Source organism: Scyliorhinus torazame, chromosome 6 (assembly GCF_047496885.1).
Source record: "Scyliorhinus torazame isolate Kashiwa2021f chromosome 6, sScyTor2.1, whole genome shotgun sequence".
Taxonomy (NCBI): domain Eukaryota; kingdom Metazoa; phylum Chordata; class Chondrichthyes; order Carcharhiniformes; family Scyliorhinidae; genus Scyliorhinus; species Scyliorhinus torazame.
This window is the reverse complement of record NC_092712.1, coordinates 240961538-240987083: the sequence shown is the minus strand read 5'-3', so window position 1 is coordinate 240987083 and position 25546 is coordinate 240961538.

Genomic DNA, 25546 nt, shown 5'->3' with positions numbered 1-25546 from the left:
AGTGAACTGATTTTCTTTTCAACATGGGAAGAATTATGAATGATTTGCTTTTTTCCAAAGCTTTTTCTTATACACCCTACTGTCACTGCAAGGTTCATTGGTTCTGAATGTGTATCGTGGACCAATAGGCACGGAAGTGCCAAAGCTTGTGGACAGGTTTTGAGGAGTCAGGAGGTGAGTTACTCGCCACAGGATTCCTAGCCTTTGACCTGCTCTTGTAGCCACAGTATTTATATGGCTAGTCCAGTTTAGTTTCTTGTCCATGATAATCCCCCAAGATGTTTGTAGTGGAGGATTCAGTGATGGTAATGTCATTGAATGTCAAGAGGTGATGGCTTGATTCTCTCTAATTGGAGATGGTCATTGCAGTATCTAAGGAGTCATGAATGGTGCTAATCATTGTGCAGTCATCAATGAACATCCCATTTCTGACCTTATGATGGAAGGGAGGTCATTGATGAAGCAGCTAAGGTGGTTGGGCCTCAGACACTAAGCTGAGGAACTCCTGCAGCGATGTGCGGGAGCCTAGACTCCTCAGAATCCTCAGCTATTGAAGCAGTCCAAGTCTAAATGCAGCAAGACCTGTGCAATATCCAGGCTTGGGCTGACAAGTGGCAAGTTACATTTATGCAACACAAGTGCCAGGCAATGACCATCTCCTACCAGAGAGGATCTAAGCATCACTCCTTGACTTTCAATGGCATCACTATCACTGAATCCCCATCAAGCAACATCCTGGGGTTACCATTGATCAAAAACTGAACTGGACTTGCCATATAAATGTTGTGACTACCAGGGCAGGACAAAGACAGGGAATCCTACGGCGGATAACTCAGCTCCCAACCCCTCCAAAGCCTGTCCGCCATCTACAAGGCACAAGTCAGGAGTGTAATGGAATACTCTCCACTTGCCTGGATGAGTGCAGCTCCAACAACACTCAAGAAGCTCAACATCATCCAGGGCAAAGCAGACTACTTGATTGCTCGAAAGAGAAAATTCTGGAAAATCTCAGGTCTGGCAGCATCTGTAGGGAGAGAAAAGAGCTAACGTTTCGAGTCCGATGACTCTTTGTCAAAGCTAACACAGAGAAAGTGGGAAATATTTATACTGTGGAGTGAGAATGAAAGATGAGTCATAGGCACAGAAACCCAGGGAAACCGGGTGCCAATGGCCACAGACACCAAGGGGAAAGAGAGCGACTTGATTGCTCCTCCTCCCACACACATTCAAACCCTCCACCACCGATGAACAGTGGCAGCCGTGTGTAGCACTGCAATATGCAGTAACTCACCAAGGTTCCTTAGACAGCACCTTCCAAAACCACGACCAGTAATAATAATAATAATAATATTGGCGTCACAAGTAGACTTACATTAACACTGCAATGAAATTACTGTGAAAATCCCCTGGCCGCCACATTCCGACGTCTGTTCGGGTACACCGAGGGAGAATTCAGAATGTCTAATTCACCTAACAAGCATGTCTTTTGGGACTTGTGGGGGGAAACCGGAGCACCTGGAGGAAATCCATGCAGACACGGGGAGAACGTGCAGACTCTGCACAGAGAGTGACTCAAGCCGGGAATCAAACCCGGATCTCTAACTCTGTGAAACCACAGTGCTAACCGCTATGCTACCGTGCCACCCTTGTGCTAACATGCTGCCATACCATCGAGAAGGACAAGAGCAGCAGATACTTGGGAACTCCGGCACCTGGAGGTTCCCATCCAAGTCACTCACCATCCTGACTTGGAAATATATCGCCGTTACTTCACTTTCACTGGGGCAACATCTTGGAACTCCTTCCCTAACAGCACAGTGTGTGTACCTACACCTCAGGTACTGCAGCAGTTCAAGAAGACAACCAACTTCTGAAGGGCAACTAGGGATGGGCAATAAATTCTGGCCTAACCAGCGACGCCCACACCCCGTAAATGAATAAAAAAATTAAAATAAAAGATGATTGACCTCCAACAACTACAGCCATCTTTATTTGTGCCAGGTATGATTCCAACCAGTCGAGGGATCGCCCCTGATTCCCTCTGACTCTAGTTTTGCAAGGGTTCCTTGATGCCACAGTCAGTCAAGTGCTGCCTTGAATTCAAGGGCAGTCACTCTCACCTCGGGCGAAATTATCCGTTATCGGTGGAAAGTCCGCCGATCGGCGCAAAAAACAGCGCAAATCCGACTTGCGTCACGTCGGAAAAATGGGTCGATAGTCTCCGGCCCGAAATGGGCTAGCAGCGACGTAACGGGATCCGCGCTTGCGCAGTGGTTCACGCCGTGCAGCGTCATACGCGCTGCACGGCGTGACGGCTCATAAGGCCGCGCTGCTCCCTCCCACCCGACCGGAACACCCGACTGCAACACCCGAATGGATGGCTGGCCGTTTCAGCCCCGAGGTTCGAGTCACGCGATGTGGAGGCGCTCCTGGACGCGGTGGAGCAGAGGAGGGACGCCCTGTATCCCGGGCACGGCCGCAGAGTTGCCCCACGCCACAGCCGGCGTCTGTGGAGGGAAGTGGCAGAGGCCGTCACCGCTGTGGCCCTAACACCACGGACAGGCACCCAGTGCCACAAGAAGGTGAACGACCTCGTCAGAGCAGGCAGGGTGAGCCTCCCCCATTTCCCCCCCTCCCCCATATCCCTCTCCCCATATCCCCCCTCCCCCATATCCCCCCTCCCCCATATCCCCCCTCCCCCATATCCCCCCTCCCCCATAGCCCCCCTCCCCCATAGCCCCCCTCCCCCATAGCCCCCCTCCCCCATAGCCCCCCTCCCCCATATCCCCCCTCCCCCATATCCCCCCTCCCCCATATCCCCCCTCCCCCATATCCCCCCTCCCCATATCCCCCCTCCCCATATCGCCCCTCCCCCATATCGCCCCTCCCCCATATCCCCCTCCCCCATATCCCCCTCCCACATATCCCCCCCTCACCATATCCCCCCTCCCCCATATCCCCCCTCCCCATATCCCCCCTCCCCCATATCACCCACATCCCCCCTCCCCATATCCCCCAAATCCCCCATATCCCCCCTCCCCATATCCCCCCTCCCCCATATCCCCCCCTCCCCCATATCCCCCCTCCCCCATATCCCTCCTCCCCATATCCCCCCTCCCCCATATCCCCCATATCCCCCCTCCCCCATATCCCCCCTCCCCATATCGCCATATCCCCCCTCCCCCATAGCCCCCTCCCCATATCCCCCCCTCCCCCATATCCCCCCTCCCCATATCCCCCCTCCCCAATATCCCCCCTCCCCATATCCCCCCTCCCCCGTATCCCCCCTCCCCCATATCCCCCCTCCCCCATATCCCCCCTCCCCCATATCCCCCAAATCCCCCCTCCCCATATCCCCCCCCACCCCCATATCCCCCCTCCCCCATATCCCCCTCCCCATATCCCCCACATCCCCCCTCCCCCATATCCCCCACATCCCCCCTCCCCCATATCCCCCGAATCCCCCCTCCCCCATATCCCCCTCCCCCATATCCCCCCTCCCCATATCCCCCCTCCCCCATATCCCCCCTCCCCCATATCCCCCCCTCCCCCATATCCCCCCTCCCCCATATCCCCCCTCCCCATATCCCCCCGCCCCCATATCCTCCCCTCCCCATATCCCCCCTCCCCCATATCCCCCTCCAACCATATCCCCCCTCCCCCATATCCCCCACATCCCCCCTCCCCATATCCCCCAAATCCCCCTCCCCCATATCCCCCCTCCCCCCATATCCCCCCTCCCCCATTTCCCCCCCTCCCCATATCCCCCCTCCCCCATATCCCTCCTCCCCCATATCCCCCCTCCCCCATATCCCCCCTCCCCCATATCCCCCTCCCCCATATCCCCCCTCCCCATATCGCCATATCCCCCCTCCCCCATAGCCCCCTCCCCATATCCCCCCTCCCCATATCGCCCCTCCCCATATCCCCCCTCCCCATATCCCCCCTCCCCATATCCCCCCTCCCCCGTATCCCCCCTCCCCCATATCCCCCCTCCCCCATATCCCCCCTCCCCCATATCCCCCCCTCCCCCATATCCCCCAAATCCCCCCTCCCCATATCCCCCCCCACCCCCATATCCCCCCTCCCCCATATCCCCCTCCCCATATCCCCCACATCCCCCCTCCCCCATATCCCCCACATCCCCCCTCCCCCATATCCCCCAAATCCCCCCTCCCCCATATCCCCCCTCCCCCATATCCCGCTCCCCCATATCCCCCCTCCCCATATCCCCCCTCCCCCATATCCCCCCTCCCCCATATCCCCCCCTCCCCCATATCCCCCCTCCCCCATATCCCCCCTCCCCATATCCCCCCGCCCCCATATCCTCCCCTCCCCATATCCTCCCCTCCCCATATCCCCCCTCCCCCATATCCCCCTCCAACCATATCCCCCCTCCCCCATATCCCCCACATCCCCCCTCCCCATATCCCCCAAATCCCCCTCCCCCATATCCCCCCTCCCCCATATCCCCCCTCCCCCATTTCCCCCCCTCCCCATATCCCCCTTCCCCCATATCCCCCCTCCCCCATATCACCAAGTGAATCCAGCCCTAACCTTAACCTCTGCAATGCACGCGCAACCGATGGCGTGCATTCATATACCTGCCTAACACTGTTGCCTTTTACCCCTGCCCCCCCCCCCACAGGAGAAGCGCGCACACAACAATAGGGAGCATGTGAGGACTGGAGGAGGGCCCGCTGATGAGAGGCCACTGACCGTACACAAGGAAAGGGCCCTGGAACTGGCTGGCGGACCTGAGGACCGGGAGGTTGCTGATGCAGAGGTCGGGGGCGTACTAGCGAGTGAGCCACCGACAGCCCGTCCCCATATCCCCCCGCCCCTATATCCCCCTCCCCCGTATCACCTGATCACTGCCTGATGTCTAACCATGCATGCTTCATTGTGTATCGCAGGACCAAACGTCCAGGCACCCATCCCCGCAGATGCAGACCGCCCGCAGGATGCCCCTCGGAGACCACAGGAGACGGAGAGACCCGCACCCTCCAGCATGCGACGCCCGCAGGATTCCCCTCGGAGACCACGGGAGACGGAGAGACCCGGACCCTCCAGCATGCGACGCCCGCAGGATGCCCCTCGCACACCACGGGAGACGGAGAGACCTGGAGCAACAGGGAGACGACACCCCCGTCACGTGCGGGAGCGACCACCCAGCGATAGGGGGGCAGCCACAGGCCCCCATCACATCCGAGCCAGGACACCACGACCCAGGACACCACTACCCAGGACGCCACTACCCAGGACACCCCTACCCGGGACAGCACTACCCAGGAAGACGAAATACCGGACAGTGACTCAGAGTGGATGGGTGGAGACGAACCCCCACCCCAAAGTGCCATGGACTCAGAGTGGGACGAAGAGCACGACACAACACCACAGCTGTCACCAACACCCTCCACCATCGCAGAAACACTCACCACGGTTGGGCACTTTCGTGATGAGGCGTCTGGTACACTCACTGGTGCGCACAACACAGCCGTCCCGGTACAGCAGGTGGAGGTAGGAGCAGCAGAGAGACCGGGCGGTCGGAGGGCAGCCCAGCCCAAGCGAACATCTGCCGCCCAGATGGATCCCGGGTTCCTGCAGTTACCACACCCACACATAGATCCGATGCAACCACCGACCCGGAGACGAGCGAAGAGGGTGACGGGCGGCTTGCGGCGGCTGCGGTCGCAGGTGGAGGAGTCCACCTGCGTCCAGGAGCTGGGAGTGGTGCCGGTCATGCGTGCCACCCAGGCCGACACCGCACGGGTGGCGTCCGCGGTGGAGGCAATGGGTGCGACGGTGTCAGACATGGGGAACGGTTTGCGAGGCCTGGGGCCTTCCGTGCAGGCGGCGTCTGTGGCCCAGGAAATGGCTGCCCTCTCACAGGAGGCCATGAGCCAGTGCCAGCGCCAGATGGCAGAGGCGCTCAACGCCATAGCCCAGTCTCTGCAGGCCATGGCCCAGTCTCAGCAGGCCATGGCCCAGTCTCTGCAGGCCATCGCTGAGGGCATCGGCGCCAGTGGCCATGTGCGAGCCGGCGTCGCACTGTCACAGACAGGGTTTGCCAACCCACTGGGCTCCATGGCTGCAAACCTGCAGACCCCTGTCGATACCAGCACGGGCCTCCAGGACTGGCAGCGCCAGATGTCGGGGGGGGGGGGGGGGGGTCGGATGGCCAGTCCGTTCGCATCCCCCACCCATGTGGAGGCCTGGGGGCCATCAGGCACCCCGAGGGAGGAGGAGGTGGTGTGGTCCGTCCCGGCTCCCTCTGTAGGGGAGGTCCCGGTACACCGCGACACCTCGGACTCCCCCCCCCCTTCCGTCCCAGGTGCATCGGGTGGGCAACGGGCAGGACAGGCTGGCAGCTCGCCATCCCAGTCACCCGGGCCGCAGCCAGGCCCATCTAGGCCAGGACGCCCCAGGAAACGGCCGCCAAAGGGATCCAGTGTCAGAGGGCAGGAATCACAGGAGTCCACCTCCAGTTCTGCTGTACCGTCTGGGGAACCACGTAGACGTAGTCAAAGGGCCAAACAATTAGACACTGAGTAAGTTGGTACGGGTGCAGGGCACAGATGAGTTTTAAGGGCTAGGGCACGTGCATGAACTCCTTTGGTTATTAAAGTCAATGTTACACCTACCGAAGCTGCCTTTGTGCTCTGTCCAAAGTGTGCGGGGGTGTCATGTACGTTGAGCGCAAGTGTGTGTGAGGGGTGGTCTTACCTCAGCCCCAGGTGAGTCTGCCCCCTTCCCCCTGGGCCGCCATCAACATCCCCCGGGCAGAGGACGGGACCGTGCGCTGCAGTGTCACAGCCGCATGCAGGGATGGTCCGGGTGGATGGTGGTACTGTGGCCATGGGTTAGACATAGTCCAACGATGTAGAGCCAGGAGCTCATCACAGGGCGGGTTGTCATCATCCTCCATGGCCTGCGATAGACACGCGTCCACCCGCAACTGTGTGACCCCGGCCCGTTGTGCCGCAGGTGGATCGGCAATGGGGGGGGGGTGGTGTGCATGCGGGTGGGGTGGGTGGGGTTGGGGAGGGGGGTGAGGGTGCTGGGTGGGTGGATGTGTGGGGGGTGTGGGTGGTCGGCTGTTGCCATGGTGTGCGGTCTGTGGCCATACTACCCGATTCCCACGCCCATCTAGTCAGTGAAGCGGGCGTCTATCAGTCTGTCCCGTGCCCGCTGGGCCAGCCGGTAACGGTGGACAGCCACCCGCCTGTGTCTACCCCGTCTGCCCTGAACATTGCCCCCATCCCCCTCATCTGGGGAGGACTGGGCCTCTTCCTGCTGCTCCTCCACTCCGCCCTCCTCTGCCTGCGGCACATCGCCCCTCTGCTGGGCTATGTTGTGCAGGACGCAGCACACCACAATGATGCGGCCGACCCTATCTGACCGATACTGGAGGGCGCCCCCAGAGAGGTCCAGGCACCTGAAACGCATCTTCAGCACGCCAAAGCACCTCTCGATCACTCCCCTTGTCGCTACATGGGCATCATTGTAGCGGTTCTCCGCCTCATTGCGTGGCCTCCGTATAGGCGTCATCAGCCACGATCGCAATGGGTAGCCCCTGTCGCCCAGCAACCAGCCCCTCAGCCAGGGATGGCGTCCCTCGTACATGCCGGGGATGGATGACCGCGACAACACGAATGAATCGTGTACACTGCCTGGGTGACGGGCGCAGACGTGCAGGATCATCATGCGGTGGTCGCAGACCACCTGTCCGTTCATCGAATAGGTCCCCTTCCTATTAGTGAACACGGCCCTGTTATCTGCAGGTGGCCGCACGGCGACGTGCATCCCATCGATTGCGCCCTGGACCATGGGGAACCCGGCCACGGCAGAGAAGCCCACGGCCCGGGCATCTTGGCTGGCCCGGTCCACGGGGAAGCGGATGTAGCGGTGCGCCATGGCATATAGGGCATCATTCACTGCCCGGATGCACCGGTGCACCGAAGTCTGCGATATGCCGGACAGGTCCCTACTCGGTGCCTGGAATGACCCCGTTCAGGGCCACCGTAACCTTGACGGACACGGGGAGAGGGTGCCCCCCGCCAGTGCCATGCGGTGACAGGTGTGCCAGCAGGTGGCAGATGTGTGCCACGGTTTCCCGGCTCATCCGGAGTCTCCTCCTGCATTCCCGGTCCGTGAGGTGCTGGTATGACTGCTGGGGCCGGTACACCCGGGGCGCCCTCGGGTGCCTCCGTTGCCGTGGGGCCGCGACGTCCTCCTCCCCCTCCTCGTCCTGTCGGTCAGGTGTCCCTCCAGCCTGGGCGGCTGCCTCCTGCCCCTCTGCGGCAGCCTGCGCCGCCTCTCCGGCACGCTCCTCCTCCTCCTCCTCCTCATCCAGGGCAACATAGACATGAGCGGCTGCCACCACGGCGGCCAACATCGCTGGATGATCTGAAAACATGACGGCCTGGTGGGGGGGGAGGGGAACAACGACATGTCATCATTGCCCATATCCCCTCCTCCCCCCAGCCAGGTGGCATGGGCCGCATGGGTCCAACTGTTGGAGGCTGGCACCTAGCCAGGTGGACCAACTCACTTGCCCTCCCATCCCCCTCCTCGGCATGGACCCCCCCCCCCCCCAACCTCCACCCCGGCACGGCACGGACCCCCCCCCCCCAACCTCCACCCCGGCACAGACCCCCCCCAAACCTCCACCCCGGCACGGACCCCCCCCCCCAACCTCCACCCCAGCACGGACCCCCAACCTCCACCCCGGCACGGACCCCCCGCTCCCCAACCTCCACCCCGGCACGGACCCTCCCCCCAACCTCCACCCCGGCACGGCACGGAACCCCCCCAACCTCCACCCCGGCACGGACCCCCCCCCAACCTCATCCCCGGCACGGACCAGCCCCCCAACCTCCACCCCAGCACGGACCCCCAACCTCCACCCCGGCACGGACCCCCCCCCAACCTCCACCCCGGCACGGACCCCCCCCCCCCAACCTCCACCCCGGCACGGACCCCCCCCCCGCAACCTCACCCCGGCACGGCACGGACCCCCCCCCCAACCTCCACCCCGGCACGGCACGGACCCCCCCCAACCTCCACCCCGGCACGGACCCCACCCAAACCTCCACCCCGGCACGGACCCCCCCCCCAACCTCCACCCCAGCACGGACCCCCCCCCCAACCTCCACCCCGGCACGGACTCCCTCCCCCAACCTCCACCCCGGCACGGCACGGACCCCTCATCCACCTCCCCGGCACGGACACCCTCCCGGCACTCCCCCTGAGCCCAGCCTACTCTAACCACCGCCCCCCCCCCCCCCGCCGCACACACACACACACAAGCCGAGACACACCTCTCCTCACGCATTCAGACTGCGGTCACGCCATTGCCTGCCCAGAGCCAACCCCCCAGGCCGTCACTCACCTCCACACTGGTCGGTGTGAGTCTGGAGCACCGGGTCACGCCGATGAAAAGGAGGTTTAATTTACGTCGACGTGAACGGTCATCACGTCGACGGGACTTCGGCCCATCCGGAAGGGAGAATATCGGCAGGCCGAAAATCGGCTGCCTTGCGCAGACCCGTGACATTCTCCGCGGCAGCGGCGACATTAACGCCCCGCCGACTTTTCTCCCTTCGGAGACTTCGGCAACCGGCGGGGGCGGGATTCACGGCGGCCAACGGCCATTCTCCGACCCTCTGGGGGGTCCCTCATCTCTGTAATTCAGCACTTTTCTCCATGTTTCTTCACTACTATTGGCAGAATATTGTCATTGTCTTCAACCATTTCCTGATACGACGTGGAGTGAATTGGCTGAAGCCTGACATCTGTGATTCAGGGGACCACTGGCGGAGGCCAAGATGGATCATCTGCTAAACACTTCTGGCTGAAGATTGTTGAGAATGCCTCAGCCTTGTCTTTTGCACTGATGTGCTGAGCTCCTCCATCACTGAGAACGGGGATATGAAAATGAATGAAATGAAAATCGCTTATTGTCACGAGTAGGCTTCAATGAAGTTACTGTGAAAAGCCCCTAGTCGCCACATTCCGGCGCCTGTTCGGGGAGGCTGGTACGGGAATCAAACCGTGTTGCTGGCCTGCCTTGGTCTGCTTTAAAATCCAGCGATTTAGCCTCGTGTGCTAAACCAGCCTACTTGTGGATACTTGTGGAACTTCCTTTTCCAATGAGTTGTTTAATTGTTCACCACCATTCATAGCTGGATGTTGCAGGCCTGCAGAGCTTAGATCCTATCCATTAGTTGTGAAATTGCTTAGCTCTGTCTATTACTTGCTGCTTATGCTGTTTGGCAAGCAAACCTTACCAGGTCTGCATCTAATTTTTAGGCTTGGTGTTGCTGCTGGCATGCCCTCCTGCACTCTTCATTGAACCAGGGTTTATCCCCTGGCTTGGTGGTAATGATACAGTGGGGGTATGCCGGGCCATGAGGCTACAGATTGTGGTTGAATACAATTCTGCTGCTGATGGTCCACAGCGTCTTGAGTTGCTAGATCTGTTCGAAGTCTGTCCCATTTAGCATGGTGGTAGTGCCACACAACAAGAAATGAAATGAAATTCGCTTATTGTCACAAGTAGGCTTCAAATTAAGTTACTGTGAAAAGCCCCTAGTCGCCACATTCCGGCGCCTGTTCGGGGAGGCTGTTACGGGAATTGAACCATGCTGCTGGCCTGCCTTGGTCTGCTTTCAAAGCCAGCGATTTAGCCCTGTGCTAAACAGCCCCTGGATATCCCCAATGTGAAGAAGGGACTTTGTCTCCACAAGAATTGTGTGGTGGTCACTCCTACCATTACTGTCATGCACAGATACATTTGTGAAATGCAGCATGATTAGGTCAAGTACATTTTTCCCTCTTGTTGCTTCCCTTACGATCTGCTGCAGTCCCAGTTTAGTAGTCATATCCTTTGTGATGCGGCCAGCCCCATCTGTGGTGGTACTACTAAACCACTCTTGGTGATGGACATTGAAATCCTCCACACAGAGTACATTCTGTGCCCTTGCCACCCTCATTGCTTCCAACAAGTGGTGTTCAACATGGAGGAGTACTGATTCATCAGCAGAGGGAGGATGGGAGGTGGTAATCAGCAGGAAGTTTCCTTATCCGTGTTTTACCTGAATCCATAGACTTCAGGGGGTCTAGAGTCAATATTGAAGATTCTCAGGGCAACTCCCTCCTAATTGTAGACCCCTGTGCCACCACTTTGCTGGTCCTGTCCTGATGGTGGCACAGTAGAGGAGAATGGTGATAGCGATGTCTGGGACATTATCTGTAAGGTATAATTCCCACAGAGTGTTGCTTGACTAGTCTGTAAGACAACTCCCCCAATTTTGGCATAAACCTCCAGATGTTAGTAAGGAGGACTTTGCAGGGTCGACAGACCTAGGTTTTCCGTTAAATAAAAGCAAATTACTGCAAATGCTGGAATCTGAAGCCAAAAGAGAAAATGAGAGAAAATCTCAGCAGGTCTGGCAGCATCTGTAAGGAGAGAAAAGAGCTAACCATAAGACATAGGAGCGGAAGTAAGGCCATTCGGCCCATAGAATCCACTCCACCATTCAATCATGGCTGATTTCAACTCCATTTACCCGCTCTCTCTCCATAGCCCTTAATTCCTCGAGAAATCAAGAATTTATCAACTTCTGTCTTAAAGACACTCAACGTCCCGGCCTCCACCGCCCTCTGTGGCAATGAATTCCACAGACCCACCACTCTTGGCTGAAGAAATTTCTCCTCATCTCTGTTCTAAAGTGACTCCCTTTTATTCTAAGGCTGTGCCCCCGGGTCCTAGTCTCCCCTGCTAATGGAAACAACTTCCCTACGTCCACTCTATCTAAGCCATTCATTATCTTGTAAGTTTCTATTAGATCTCCCCTCAACCTCCTAAACTCCAATGAATATAATCCCAGGATCCTCAGACGTTCATCGTATGTTTGGCCTACCATTCCTGGGATCATCCGTGTGAATCTCCGCTGGACCCGCTCCAGTGCCAGTATGTCCTTCCTGAGGTGTGGGGCCCAAAATTGCTCACAGTATTCTAAATGGGGCCTAACTAATGCTTTATAAAGCTTCAGAAGTACATCCCTGCTTTTATATTCCAAGCCTCTTGAGATAAATGACAACATTGCATTTGCTTTCTTAATTACGGACTCAACCTGCAAGTTTACCTTTAGAGAATCCTGGACAAGGACTCCCAAGTCCCTTTGCACTTCAGCATTATGAATTTTGTCACCGTTTAGAAAATAGTCCATGCCTCTATTCTTTTTTCCAAAGTGCAAGACCTCGCACTTGCCCATGTTGAATTTGATCAGCCATTTCTTGGACCACTCTCCTAAACTGTCTAAATCTTTCTGCAGCCTCCCCACCTCCTCCATACTACCTGCCCCTCCACCTATCTTTGTATCATCGGCAAACTTAGCCAGAATGCCCCCAGTCCCGTCATCTAGATCGTTAATATATAAAGAGAACAACTGTTCTCCCCAACACTGAACCCTGCGGGACACCACTCGTCACTGGTTGCCATTCCGAAAAAGAACCTTTTATCCCAACTCTCTGCCTTCTGCCTGACAGCCAATCATCAATCCATGTTACTACCTTGCCTCGAATACCATGGGCCCTTATTTTACTCAGCAGTCTCCCGTGAGGCACCTTATCAAATGCCTTTTGGAAGTCAAGATAGATAACATCCATTGGCTCTCCTTGGTCTAACCTATTTGTTATCTCTTCAAAGAACTCTAACAGGTTTGTCAGGCACGACCTCCCCTTACTAAATCCATGCTGACTTGTCCTAATCTGACCCTGCACTTCCAAGAATTTAGAAATCTCATCCTTAACAATGGATTCTAGAATCTTGCCAACAACCGAGGTTAGGCTAATTGGCCTATAATTTTCCATCTTTTTCCTTGTTCCCTTCTTGAACTGGGGGGTTACAACAGCGATTTTCCAATCCTCTGGGACTTTCCCTGATTCCAGTGACTTTTGAAAGATCATAACTAACGCCTCCACTATTTCTTCAGCTATCTCCTTTAGAACTCTAGGATGTAGCCCATCTGGGCCCGGAGATTTATCAATTTTTAGACCTCTTAGTTTCTCTAGCACTTTCTCCTTTGTGATGGCTACCATATTCAACTCTGCCCCCTGACTCTCATGAATTGTTGGGATATTACTCATGTCTTCTACTGTGAAGACTGACGCAAAGTACTTATTTAGTTCCTCAGCTATTTCCTTGTCTCCCATCACTAGATTACCAGCATCATTTTGGAGCGGCCCAATGTCTACTTTTGCCTCCCGTTTGTTTTTAATGTATTTAAAGAAATTTTTACTAACATTCCTAATGTTACTGGCTAGCCTACCTTCATATTTGATCCTCTCTTTCCTTATTTCTCTCTTTGTTATCCTCTGTTTGTTTTTGTAGCCTTCCCAATCTTCTGACTTCCCACTACTCTTTGCCACATTATAGGCTTTCTCTTTTGCTTTGATGCATTCCCTAACTTCCTTTGTCAGCCAAGGCTGCCTAATCCCCCCTCTGATAACCTTTCTTTTCTTTGGGATGAGCCTCTGTACTGTGTCCTCAATTACTCCCAGAAACTCCTGCCATTGCTGTTCTACTGTCTTTCCCACTAGGCTCTGCTGCCAGTCGATTTTCGTCAGTTCCTCCCTCATGCCCCTGTAGTTCCCTTTATTTAACTGTACACCTTTACATCTGATTCTACCTTCTTTCTTTCAAATTGGAGATTGAATTCTACCATATTATGATCACTGCCTCCTAAGTGTTCCCTTACTTTAAGATCTTTAATCAAGTCTGGCTCATTACAAACAAAGAACAAAGAACAAAGAAATGTACAGCACAGGAACAGGCCCTTCGGCCCTCCAAGCCCGTGCCGACCATACTGCCTGACTAAACTACAATCTTCTACACTTCCTGGGTCCGTATCCTTCTATTCCCATCCTATTCATATATTTGTCAAGATGCCCCTTAAATGTCCCTATCGTCCCTGCCTCCACTACCTCCTCCGGTAGTGAGTTCCAGGCACCCACTACCCTCTGCGTAAAAAACTTGCCTCGTACATCTACTCTAAACTTTGCCCCTCTCACCTTAAACCTATGCCCCCTAGTAATTGACCCCTCTACCCTGGGGAAAAGCCTCTGACTATCCACTCTGTCTATGCCCCTCATAATTTTGTATACCTCTATCAGGTCGCCCCTCAACCTCCTTCGTTCCAGTGAGAACAAACCGAGTTTATTCAATCGCTCCTCATAGCTTATGCCCTCCATACCAGGCAACATTCTGGTAAATCTCTTCTGCACCCTCTCTAAAGCCTCCACATCCTTCTGGTAGTGTGGCGACCAGAATTGAACACTATACTCCAAGTGTGGCCTAACTAAGGTTCTATACAGCTGCAACATGACTTGCCAATTCTTATACTCAATGCCCCGGCCAATGAAGGCAAGCATGCCGTATGCCTTCTTGACTACCTTCTCCACCTGTGTAGCCCCTTTCAGTGATCTGTGGACCTGTACTCCTAGATCTCTTTGACTTTCAATACTCTTGAGGGTTCTACCATTCACTGTATATTCCCTACCTGCATTAGCCCTTCCAAAATGCATTACCTCACATTTGTCCAGGTTAAACTCCATCTGCCATCTCTCCGCCCAAGTCTCCAGACAATCTAAATCCTGCTGTATCCTCAGACAGTCCTCATCGCTATCCGCAATTCCACCAACCTATGTGTCGTCTGCAAACTTACTAATCAGACCAGTTACATTTTCCTCCAAATCATTTATATATACTACAAAGAGCAAAGGTCCCAGCACTGATCCCTGTGGAACACCACTGGTCACAGCCCTCCAATTAGAAAAGCATCCCTCCATTGCTACCCTCTGCCTTCTATGGCCTAGCCAGTTCTGTATCCACCTTGCCAGTTCACCCCTGATCCCGTGTGACTTCACCTTTTGTACTAGTCTACCATGAGGGACCTTGTCAAAGGCCTTACTGAAGTCCATATAGACAACATCTACTGCCCTACCTGCATCAATCATCTTAGTGACCTCCTCGAAAAACTCTATCAAGTTAGTGAGACACGACCTCCCCTTCACAAAACCGTGCTGCCTCTCACTAATACGTCCATTTGCTTCCAAATGGGAGTAGATCCTGTCTCGAAGAATTCTCTCCAGTAATTTCCCTACCACTGAAGTAAGGCTCACCGGCCTGTAGTTCCCGGGATTATCCCTGCCACCCTTCTTAAACAGAGGAACAACATTGGCTATTCTCCAGTCCTCCGGGACATCCCCTGAAGACAGCGAGGATCCAAAGATTTCTGTCAAGGCCTCAGCAATTTCCTCTCCAGCCTCCTTCAGTATTCTGGGGTAGATCCCATCCGGCCCTGGGGACTTATCTACCTTAATATTCTTTAAGACACCCAACACCTCGTCTTTTTGGATCACAATGTGACCCAGGCTATCTACACCCCCTTCTCCAGACTCAACATCTACCAATTCCTTCTCTTTGGTGAATACTGATGCAAAGTATTCATTTAGTACCTCGCCCATTTCCTCTGGCTCCACACATAGATTCCCTTGCCTATCCTTCAGTGGGCCAACCCTTTCCCTGGCTACCCTCTTGCTTTTTATGTAAGTGTAAAAAGCCTTGGGATTTTCCTTAACCCTATTTGCCAATGACTTTTCATGACCCCTTCTAGCCCTCCTGACTCCCTGCTTAAGTTCCTTCCTACTTTCCTTATATGCCACACAGGCTTCGTCTGTTCCCAGCCTTTTAGCCCTGACAAATGCCTCCTTTTTCTTTTTGACGAGGCCTACAATATCATTCGTCATCCAAGGTTCCCGAAAATTGCCGTATTTGTCTTTCTTCCTCACAGGAACATGCCTGTCCTGTATTCCTATCAACTGACACTTGAAAGCCTCCCACATGTCAGATGTTGATTTGCCCTCAAACATCCGCCCCCAATCTATGCTCTTCAGTTCCCGCCTAATATTGTTATAATTAGCCTTCCCCCAATTTAGCACATTCATCCTCGGACCACTCTTATCCTTGTCCACCAGTACTTTAAAACTTACTGAATTGTGGTCACTGTTACCGAAATGCTCCCCTACTGAAACATCTACCACCTGGCCGGGCTCATTCCCCAATACCAGGTCCAGTACCGCCTCTTCCCTAGTTGGACTGTTTACATATTGTTTTAAGAAGCCCTCCTGGATGCTCCTTACAAACTCTGCCCCGTCTAAGCCCCTGGCACTAAGTGAGTCCCAGTCAATATTGGGGAAGTTGAAGTCTCCCATCACCACAACCCTGTTGTTTTTACTCTTTTCCAAAATCTGTCTACCTATCTGTTCCTCTATCTCCCGCTGGCTGTTGGGAGGCCTGTAGTATACCCCCAACATTGTGACTGCACCCTTCTTATTCCTGATCTCTACCCATATAGCCTCACTGCCCTCTGAGGTGTCCTCTCGCTGTATAGCTGTGATACTCTCCTGAACAAGTAGCGCAACTCCGCCTCCCCTTTTACATCCCCCTCTATCCCGCCTGAAACATCTAAAACCTGGAACGTTTAGCTGCCAATCCTGCCCTTCCCTCAACCAGGTCTCTGTAATGGCAACAACATCATAGTTCCAAGTAGTAATCCAAGCTCTAAGTTCATCTGCCTTACCCGTAATGCTCCTTGCATTAAAACATATGCACTTCAGGCCACCAGACCCGCTGTGTTCAGCAACTTCTCCCCGTCTGCTCTGCCTCAGAGCCACACTGTCCATATTCCCCAGTTCTCCCTCAACGCTCTCACCTTCTGACCTATTGCTCCCGTGCCCACCCCCCTGCCATACTAGTTTAAACCCTCCCGTGTGACACTAGCAAATCTCGCGGCCAGGATATTTATGCCTGTTATGTTACATAACACTAAGTCCAGAATGGCCTGTTCCCTCGTGGGCTCCATCACAAGCTGTTCCAAAAAGCCCTCCTGTAAACATTCAATGAATTCCCTTTCCTTGGGTCCAATGGCAGCATTATTTGCCCAGTCCACCTGCATATTGAAGTCCCCCATAATCACTGTGACCTTGCCTTTCTGACATGCACTTTCTATTTCGTGGTGCATTTTGTGCCCCTGGTCCTGACCACTGTTAGGAGGCCTGTACATAACTCCCATTATGGTTTTTTTGCCTTTGTGGTTCCTCAGCTCTACCCACACAGACTCCACATCATCTGACCCTATGTCATTTAGTGCTATTGATTTAATTTCATTCCTAATTAACAAGGCAACCCTGCCCCCTCTGCCCACCTCTCTGTCTTTTCGATAGGTTGTGAATCCCTGGATGTTTAAATGCCAGTCCTGAATCCCCTGCAACCACGTCTCTGTGATGCCTACCACATCATACCTGCCAGGCACAATCTGGGCCACAAGCTCATCTACCTTGTTCCATACACTGCGCGCATTTAAATATAGCACCTTTAATTCTCTATTGGCCGTCCCTTTTTGTTTTCTTCGTGTTGTGGACCTTGGTTTACTGAGCCTTTCCATACACTGTGTCATATTTTGTGGGATGGGAACTATCGTAACCTCTCCTGAGTTCTGTCTTTTTGTGCTTTTTTGTATTCCTAAGCAGCTACGCTTCCCACTGATTACTTCACCTCTTGGTTCCCTGACTTTCCCTTCCCCCCAATCTCTAGTTTAAAGTCCTATTGACCACCCTATTTACTCTTTTCGCCAGAACACTGGTCGCAGCTCGGTTCAGGTGGAGACCATCCCAACGGTATAGGTCCCCCCTGTCCCAAAACTGATGCTAGTGTCCCATGAAAAGGAACCCCTCTTTCCCACACCACTCTCAGCCACGGGTTAACTTCCCTTATTCTTGCCTCCCTATGCCAATTCGCACGTGGCTCGGGCAGTAATCCGGAGATTATGACCCTTGAGGACCTGTTTTTAAATTTGAATCCTAGCTCTTTATAATCTCTAAACAGGTCCTCTTTTCTAGACTTGCCTATGTTGTTGGTACCGACATGGACCACAACAACTGGATCCTCCCCCTCCCTCTCCAGTATCCTTTCAAGCCGGTCAAAGATGTCCCACACCCCAGCACCGGGCAGGCAACATACCATGCGGGACTCTTTATCCTGCTCACAAAGGATACTATCTATCCCCCTGATAATAGAATCCCCTACAACTGCAACTTGCCTATTTACTCCCTCCCCTTGAATGGCCTGCTGAACCATGGTGCCTTGGTCAGCTGACTCATCCTTCCTGCAGCCTTGTTCGCCATCCACACTTGAAGCAAGTGCCTCATACCTGTTGGACAGGGTCAAGGGCTGAGGGCTAACCCTTTGTCAAAGGTTTTCCGTTGTCATTTCCAGGACCTCGGTCGATGCTGGGTGGTCTGTCTGGTTTCATTATTTTTTGTTTTCTTTGCTGTTCATGGTATATATAAATGATTTGGAGGAAAATGTAACTGGTCTGATTATTAAGTTTGTGGACGACACAAAGATTGGTGGAATTGCGGATAACGATGAGGACTATCAGAGGATACAGCAGGATTTAGATCGTCTGGAGACTTGGACGGAGAGATGGCAAATGGAGTTTAATCCGGACAAATGTGAGGTAATGCATTTTGGAAGGTCTAATATAGGTAGGGAATATACAGTGAATGGTAGAACCCTCAAGAGTATTGACAGTCAGAGAGATCTAGGTGTACAGGTCCACAGGTCACTGAAAGGGGCAACACAGGTGGAGAAGGTAGTTTCTGTGAGGGCCACGAAGAATCCAGCACGAGTTTTAAGGATACAAAGTAATAACATTTATTTACAATAACATATATATATAACAGCAGCAGCAACTTCCCTTGCTGCACACTCCTTCCTACCATTTCCAAACTGGCCAGCTTTATTTATACTTGGAGTTTACTAATGGTTTCTCCGCCCCCCTCATTGGGGAAGCTCATACTCCCACAGGATTGTGGGATTGTCATTAGTCCCCAGCCAATGGTAAGTAGGCAGGTTATAACAGTAGTCAAGAAGGCATACGGCATGCTTGCCTTCATTGGCCGGGGCATTGAGTATAAGAATTGGCAAGTCATGCTGCAGCTGTATAGAACCTTAGTTAGGCCTCACTTGGAGTACAGTGTTCAATTCTGGTCGCCACACTACCAGAAGGATGTGTAGGCTTTAGAGAGGGTGCAGAAGAGATTTACCAGGATGTTGCCTGGTATGGAGGGCAATAGCTTTGAGGAGCGGTTGAATAAACATGATTTGTTCTCACTGGAACTACGGAGGTTGAGGGGCGACCTGATAGAGGTCTACAAAATTATGAGGGGCATAGACAGAGTGGATAGTCAGAGGCTTTTTCCCAGGGGTCAATTACTAGGGGGCATAGGTTTAAGGTGCGAGGGACAACGTTTAGAGGAGATGTACGGGGCAAGTTTTTTATACAGAGGTTGGTGGGTGCCTGGAACTTGCTGCCGGAGGAGGTGGTGGAAGCAGGGACAATAGTGACATTTAAGGGGCATCTTGACAAATACATGAATAGGATGGGAATAGAGGGATACGCACCCAGAAAGTGTAGAAGATTTTAGTTTAGACGGGCAACATGGTCGGCACAGGCTTGGAGGGCCGAAGGGCCTGTTCCTGTGCTGTACATTTCTTTGTTCTTAGGAGCCACAATGCCGGTTTCCCGATTTGTAAAACCACAAGTGAAATCCGCCTTCGGTAATTCCCCCTGGCAAAGGCAGCGCATCATGGGAGTCCCGTGGAATACCGGGTCAGTCCCGTTAATGATATGCTAATGGAGTTTACTCGTAGAATGCATTGATGCTGTTATCGAGTCACCGGAGCATGGCATTCCGTCGGACGCCTGCTGCCCGGCTACGATTTTCGCCTCACTCACGATTCTCCACCCAATCGTGTTTTATGATTCCAGCATCGCTGGACGCAAACTCCCACACAGTAAGATGTTAGCCCTGCAATTTCTTTAATTTCTTTCTCCTGGCCTTCTTAAATAATGGATAGAGTACAGAACATCTCTTCATTATAGCTAAAATAATATAGAAAAATTCTGCTCCTCCATTTAGAGACTATAATACAGAAACGTGGTTGACATATGTACGCAGACAGACTCATGTAGTAGTGACCTAGACAAGGTTCGAGAAACCTGTTTTAATTTACAGCCAAATGACCTTGGGATGTATCCCAGCACTTGATTAGGCTGCCTGATAACAGATTATTTATCTTCAGTATCAATGTTTAATGTGATCTGTTCATGCTTTATTTGGTATCGTTATTCAGTAATTTGTCAAAGTGCATTGACGATATAAACATGGTCATGACAGATTGGAAGGAGTGAGGGCTATAACCCGTTTCTTAGGCAGTCGAGCTTGGATATCATGGAGAGTGTTTTCCCAGGATTTGGAGGTGGGTTCAAAGGTGGCAGAGCAATGAAAATGGGGAAAAGGTGCTTTGGGCTAGTAACCACCCAATAATCATATTACCTCCCTCTGGATATCCCAGCGACAGATTATCAAGTAAGGTCAGAAATCCCCATGGGTGGAAGGTGTCACCAATTAAGAAGCCAATGAAGAACCATTTTACAAATGCAAGAGCTATTCCCGAATGATGCAACACTGTGCAATAATGCAAGAAAGTGGGAAGTGAGTGCACTGTGGGCGGTCATCATGAGCAGCAGTCATTACAATACCATTAATTAAATAAGCCTGTATCCCTATGCATCAAAAGACTTCTGAAATAAAATTGGTGGGATTCTCCGTTGGCCGAAGACCTTGGTCTTTCAGGGTGGGTGGATCTGCTTGTTACCACGTTTCTCCCTGTACAGGGAGGCCTGTGCTTCCTCGAGTTGGAGGCCCTCTTCCCCATTCCATTCCTGTTCCCCTCAAGCTCTTCTCTCTCTAGTTAGCTACCTCTATCCCCCCCTTTTCTGTTCCCCACACTCCCTTGTTTCCCCTCTCCCCCTCCCCCCATAGCTAGCTCTCCCCCCCACCCCTTCCCCCCTCTCCCACCCACCCTCCCCCTCCCCCTGTCCAGGCTGGCTGTTGGTTGTAAGCAGGTCTGTAAATAGGCTTGTGAATTTGCTCCATGTGGTGTGGAATCTCTGCTCGGACCCTCTTAGTTCAAATTTGATTTTCTTTTCTCGCCTTAGGAATTCGGCCAGATCTGAGGCCCGGGCAGTGCTGCCGACTTCCACCCCAGCAGAATTCTCTGGCTGGGGATCAGAGTGGCGAAGGCCAGGGCTTCTGCCTCTTTTCCTGTCCAGAGCTCTGGTGCACTAACACCCCGAAGACCACCACAGACAGGCATGGCTCCATCTCTAGTCCAAGTCTGTCTTCCACATGCATGTCCTCTACCATCGACATCCCTCCATCACTCTCCCAAGTCTCAAATGTAATTTCCATCCCTGCTGCTGTGAACCTGTGGGTATTGCAGATGGGGGCCCCAAAGGACATCTTGCACAGTTCAAAATGGCGCCTAAACTATTTCCACTTCCTGAGGGTGGCTACTAACCACTGGGCTTCTGGAGTATGTGTGTGTGTGTGTGGGGGGCCCGGGGGTAGCACGGTGGTCAGCGCTCGGAAAGAGGTCCCTATGCAGGAGTTCAGACCCAGTCTGCCTCCGGCTCCCTTAGACACATCCTCATCCTCTCCGTGTTGAATGGCCAGTGGTGTGGTAGTCACCACTGTTGTATTATATTGTATATACTGCACTGCATCTCAGGGTATTATGGTAAGGCCCCTGTACTACTCAGAACTGCAGCCATTTCGGCAGCAGCTGTAGGAGGCCACACATCTCTGTGTAATAAAGCCTTGATTACTCTCTACTCTCGTCTCGTCGTAATTGATTTATTACACAGAGATTTTTCAGAGATGGATGTCCGCATCAAGCTGGATCACCTGCAGCTGCATCCTCAAGTAGACAACGCCAAAGAGGACTTTGCACATTTGCTAGCTTGCTTTGAAGCATACATCGGATCTGCAACAGACCCAATCCCAGAAGCACAGAAGCTCCAGATTCTGTACACGCGGCTGAGCTCCGATGACTTTCCCCTCATCCAGGACACACCTACCTACGCAGAGGCCATGGCGCTACTCAGGGAGAACAAAGCTCAGCAGACCTACAAGATCTATGCCAGGCACCTCATGTCCACACGGCACCAACTTCCCGGTGAGTCTGTGGAAGATTTCTGGCGTGCCCTGCTCGCACTGGTGAGAGACTGTGATTGCCAGGCCGTTTCGGCCGCTGAACATTCTAAATCTGCTAATGAGAGACGCATTCATTATGGGCATAGGGCCGGCCTACATCTGCCAGCGCCTCTTAGAAGGGACTACGCTTGACCTCGCGGCGACCAAGAAACTAGCGCTCTCGCTCACAGTCGCCTCACGCAACGTACAGGCATATGCCCCCGACCGCCCCTCCTGGGCGTCGTGGACCCCGCCAGAGGCCATCCCATCGTGGACCCCATCAGCGACCGCCCCCAGCCAACCCCATGCCTGCGCCACGCGGCAGCCAACCAACCCCGGGGGACCCAAGTGCTACTTCAGCGGACAGACAAAACACCCCCGGCAGCGCTGCCCGGCGCGGAGCGCGCTCTGCAAGGCCTGCGGCAAGAAAGGACATTTTGCTGCAGTGTGCCAGGCCCACTCAATCGCCGCTATTGACCGTGCACCGGCCAGTGGGCGCCGTCATCTTCCTCGCCTCAGACCACGTGCGGCCCGTGGGCGCCACCATCTTGCTCCCCTCACAACACTGTGGCCCGTGGGCACCACCATCTTGCTTGCCTCACAACCAATGGGCGGAGCCACCTTGCCTGACCCAGGACACCTGCGGCCCGAGGGCGCTGCCATCTGGCCTGCCTCAGGACACGTGCAGCCCGTGGGCGCGGCCACCTTCCCAGCCTCAGGGCCCCTGCCCATCGGGCACCTCATCGGGCCAATCATCGCCTGCAACAGCCGATGACCAGTCGCGTCTTGCCTCCGTCATGATCGACCAGTTCCGACCGCACAACCTCGCGACCGTGTCGACAAAGGTGAAGGTCGACGGGCATGAGATATCCTGCCTTCTGGACTCCAGGAGCACTGAGAGCTTCATTCACCCCGATACGGTAAGGCGCTGCTCCCGCGCGGTACACCCCATTAACCAAAGAATCTCCTTGGCCTCCAGATTCCACTCCGTGGTGATCCGCGGGTACTGCATCGCCACCCTCACCATCCAGGGCGTAGAGTTCAGCGGCTTCCGGCTCTATGTCCTCCCCAACCTCTGCGCTGCCTTGCTACTCAGCCTGGACTTCCAGTGCAACCTCCAGAACCTAACCCTGAAATTTGGCGGGCCCCTACCACCCCTTACTGTATGCGGCCTCACGACCCTTAAGGTCGACCCGCCTTGGCTGTTTGCAAACCTCACCCCGGATTGCAAACCCGTCGCCACCAGGAGCAGAAGGTACAGCGCCCAGGCCAGGACCTTCATCAGGTCTGAGGTCCAGCGGCTGCTGCGAGAAGGTATCATCGAGGTCAGCAACAGCCCCTGGAGAGCCCAAGTGGTAGTGGTGAAAATGGGGGAGAAAAACAGGAGGGTCGTTGACTATAGTCAGACCATCAATCGGTACACGCAGCTCGACGCGTACCCCCTCCTACGCATATCTGATATGGTCAATCAGATTGCACAGTACTGGGTCTTCTCGACAGTGGTCCTGAAATCTGCCTACCACCAGCTCCCCATTCTCAAGGCGAACCGCCCGTACACCGCGTTTGAAGTGGACGGCCGCCTTTACCATTACCTTAGGGTTCCCTTCGGGGTCACTAACGGGGTCTCGGTCTTCAAACGGGAGATGGACCGAATGGTTGACCGGTACAGACTGCGGGCCACTTTCCCGTACCTGGATAACGTCACCATCTGCGGCCACGACCAGCAGGACCACAACGCTAACCTTTCCAAATTTCTCCACACTACCAAACTCCTCAACCTAACCTACAACAAGGAGAAGTGTGTGTTCAGCACGAACCCATTAGCCATCCTCGGCTATGTGGTTCAGAACGGAGTTCGAGGGCCCGACCCAGATCGCATGCGCCCCCTTGTGGATCTCCCCCTTCCCCACTGCCCCAAGGCTCTCAAACGATGCCTGGGGTTCTTTTCGTACTACACCCAGTGGCTCTCTAACTATGCGGACAAGGCCCGCCCACTCATCCACGCCACCAGTTTCCCACTGACGGCCAAGGCCCACCAGGCATTTAACCGTATCAAGGCCGACATCGCCAAGGCCGCGATGCACGCGGTCGAGAGACGCTCCCCTTCCAAGTCAAGAGCGATGCATCAGACGTCGCTCTGGCCGCCACCCTCAACCAGGCAGGCAGGCCCGTGGCATTCTTTTCCCACACCCTCCATGCCTCCGAAATTCGGCACTCCTCCGTCAAAAAAGAGGCCCAAGCCATCGTTGAAGCTGTGCGGCACTGGAGGCATTATCTGGCTGGCAGGAGATTCACTCTCCTCACAGACCAACGGTCGGTTGCCTTCATGTTTAACAACACACAGCGGGGTAAGATCAAAAATGATAAGATCTTAAGCTGTAGGATCGGGCTCTCCGCCTTTAATTACGAGATTTTGTATCGCCCCGGTAAGCTCAACGAGCTCCCCGATGCCCTGTCCCGAGGTACATGTGCCAGCGCACAAGTAGACCGACTCTGGACCCTGCACAACGATCTCTGTCACCCAGGGGTCACCCGCTTTTATCACTTCATTAAGGCCTGCAATCTGCCCTACTCCATCGAGGAAGTCAGGGCTGTCACCAGAGACTGCCAGGTCTGTGCGGAGTGTAAACCGCACTTCTACCGGCCAGACCGTGCGCGCCTGGTGAAGGCGTGGACTTCAAAGGGGCCCTCCCCTCCACCGACCACAACACGTATTTTATCAATGTGGTCGACGAATATTCCAGATTCCCCTTCGCCATTCCATGCCCCGATATGACGTCTGCCACCATCATCAAAGCCTTCAACACCACTTTCGCTCTGTTCGGTTTCCCCGCCTACGTCCACAGCGACCGGGGATCCTCATTTATGAGCGATGAGCTGCGCCAGTACCTGCTCAACAGGGGCATTGCCTCGAGCAGGACGACCAGCTACAACCTCCGGGGAAACGGGCAGGTGGAGCGGGAGAATGGGACGATCTGGAAGGCCATCCAGCTGGCCCTACAGTCCAGAAATCTCCCAGCCTCCCGATGGGAGGAGGTCCTCCCAAACTCACTTCACTCCATTCGGTCGCTCCTGTGCACGGTGACTAACGAAACCTCCCCAGGAAGTCCACCTCCGGGGTTTCGCTCCCAATGTGGCTGGCAGCTCCAGGGCCCGTTCTCCTCCGCAAGCACGTGCGGCTCCACAAGGTGGACCCGTTGGTTGAGAGGGTACAACTACTCCACGCAAACCCGCAGTATGCCTACGAAGCGTACCCCGATGGCCGCCGAGACACAGTCTCCCTCAGGGACCTGGCACCAGCTGGGTCCCCACACACCCCCTCCCTCTGCCCCAGCGCCACCCTCCCTTCCCCCACGCACACCGCCACAGCCCCCGC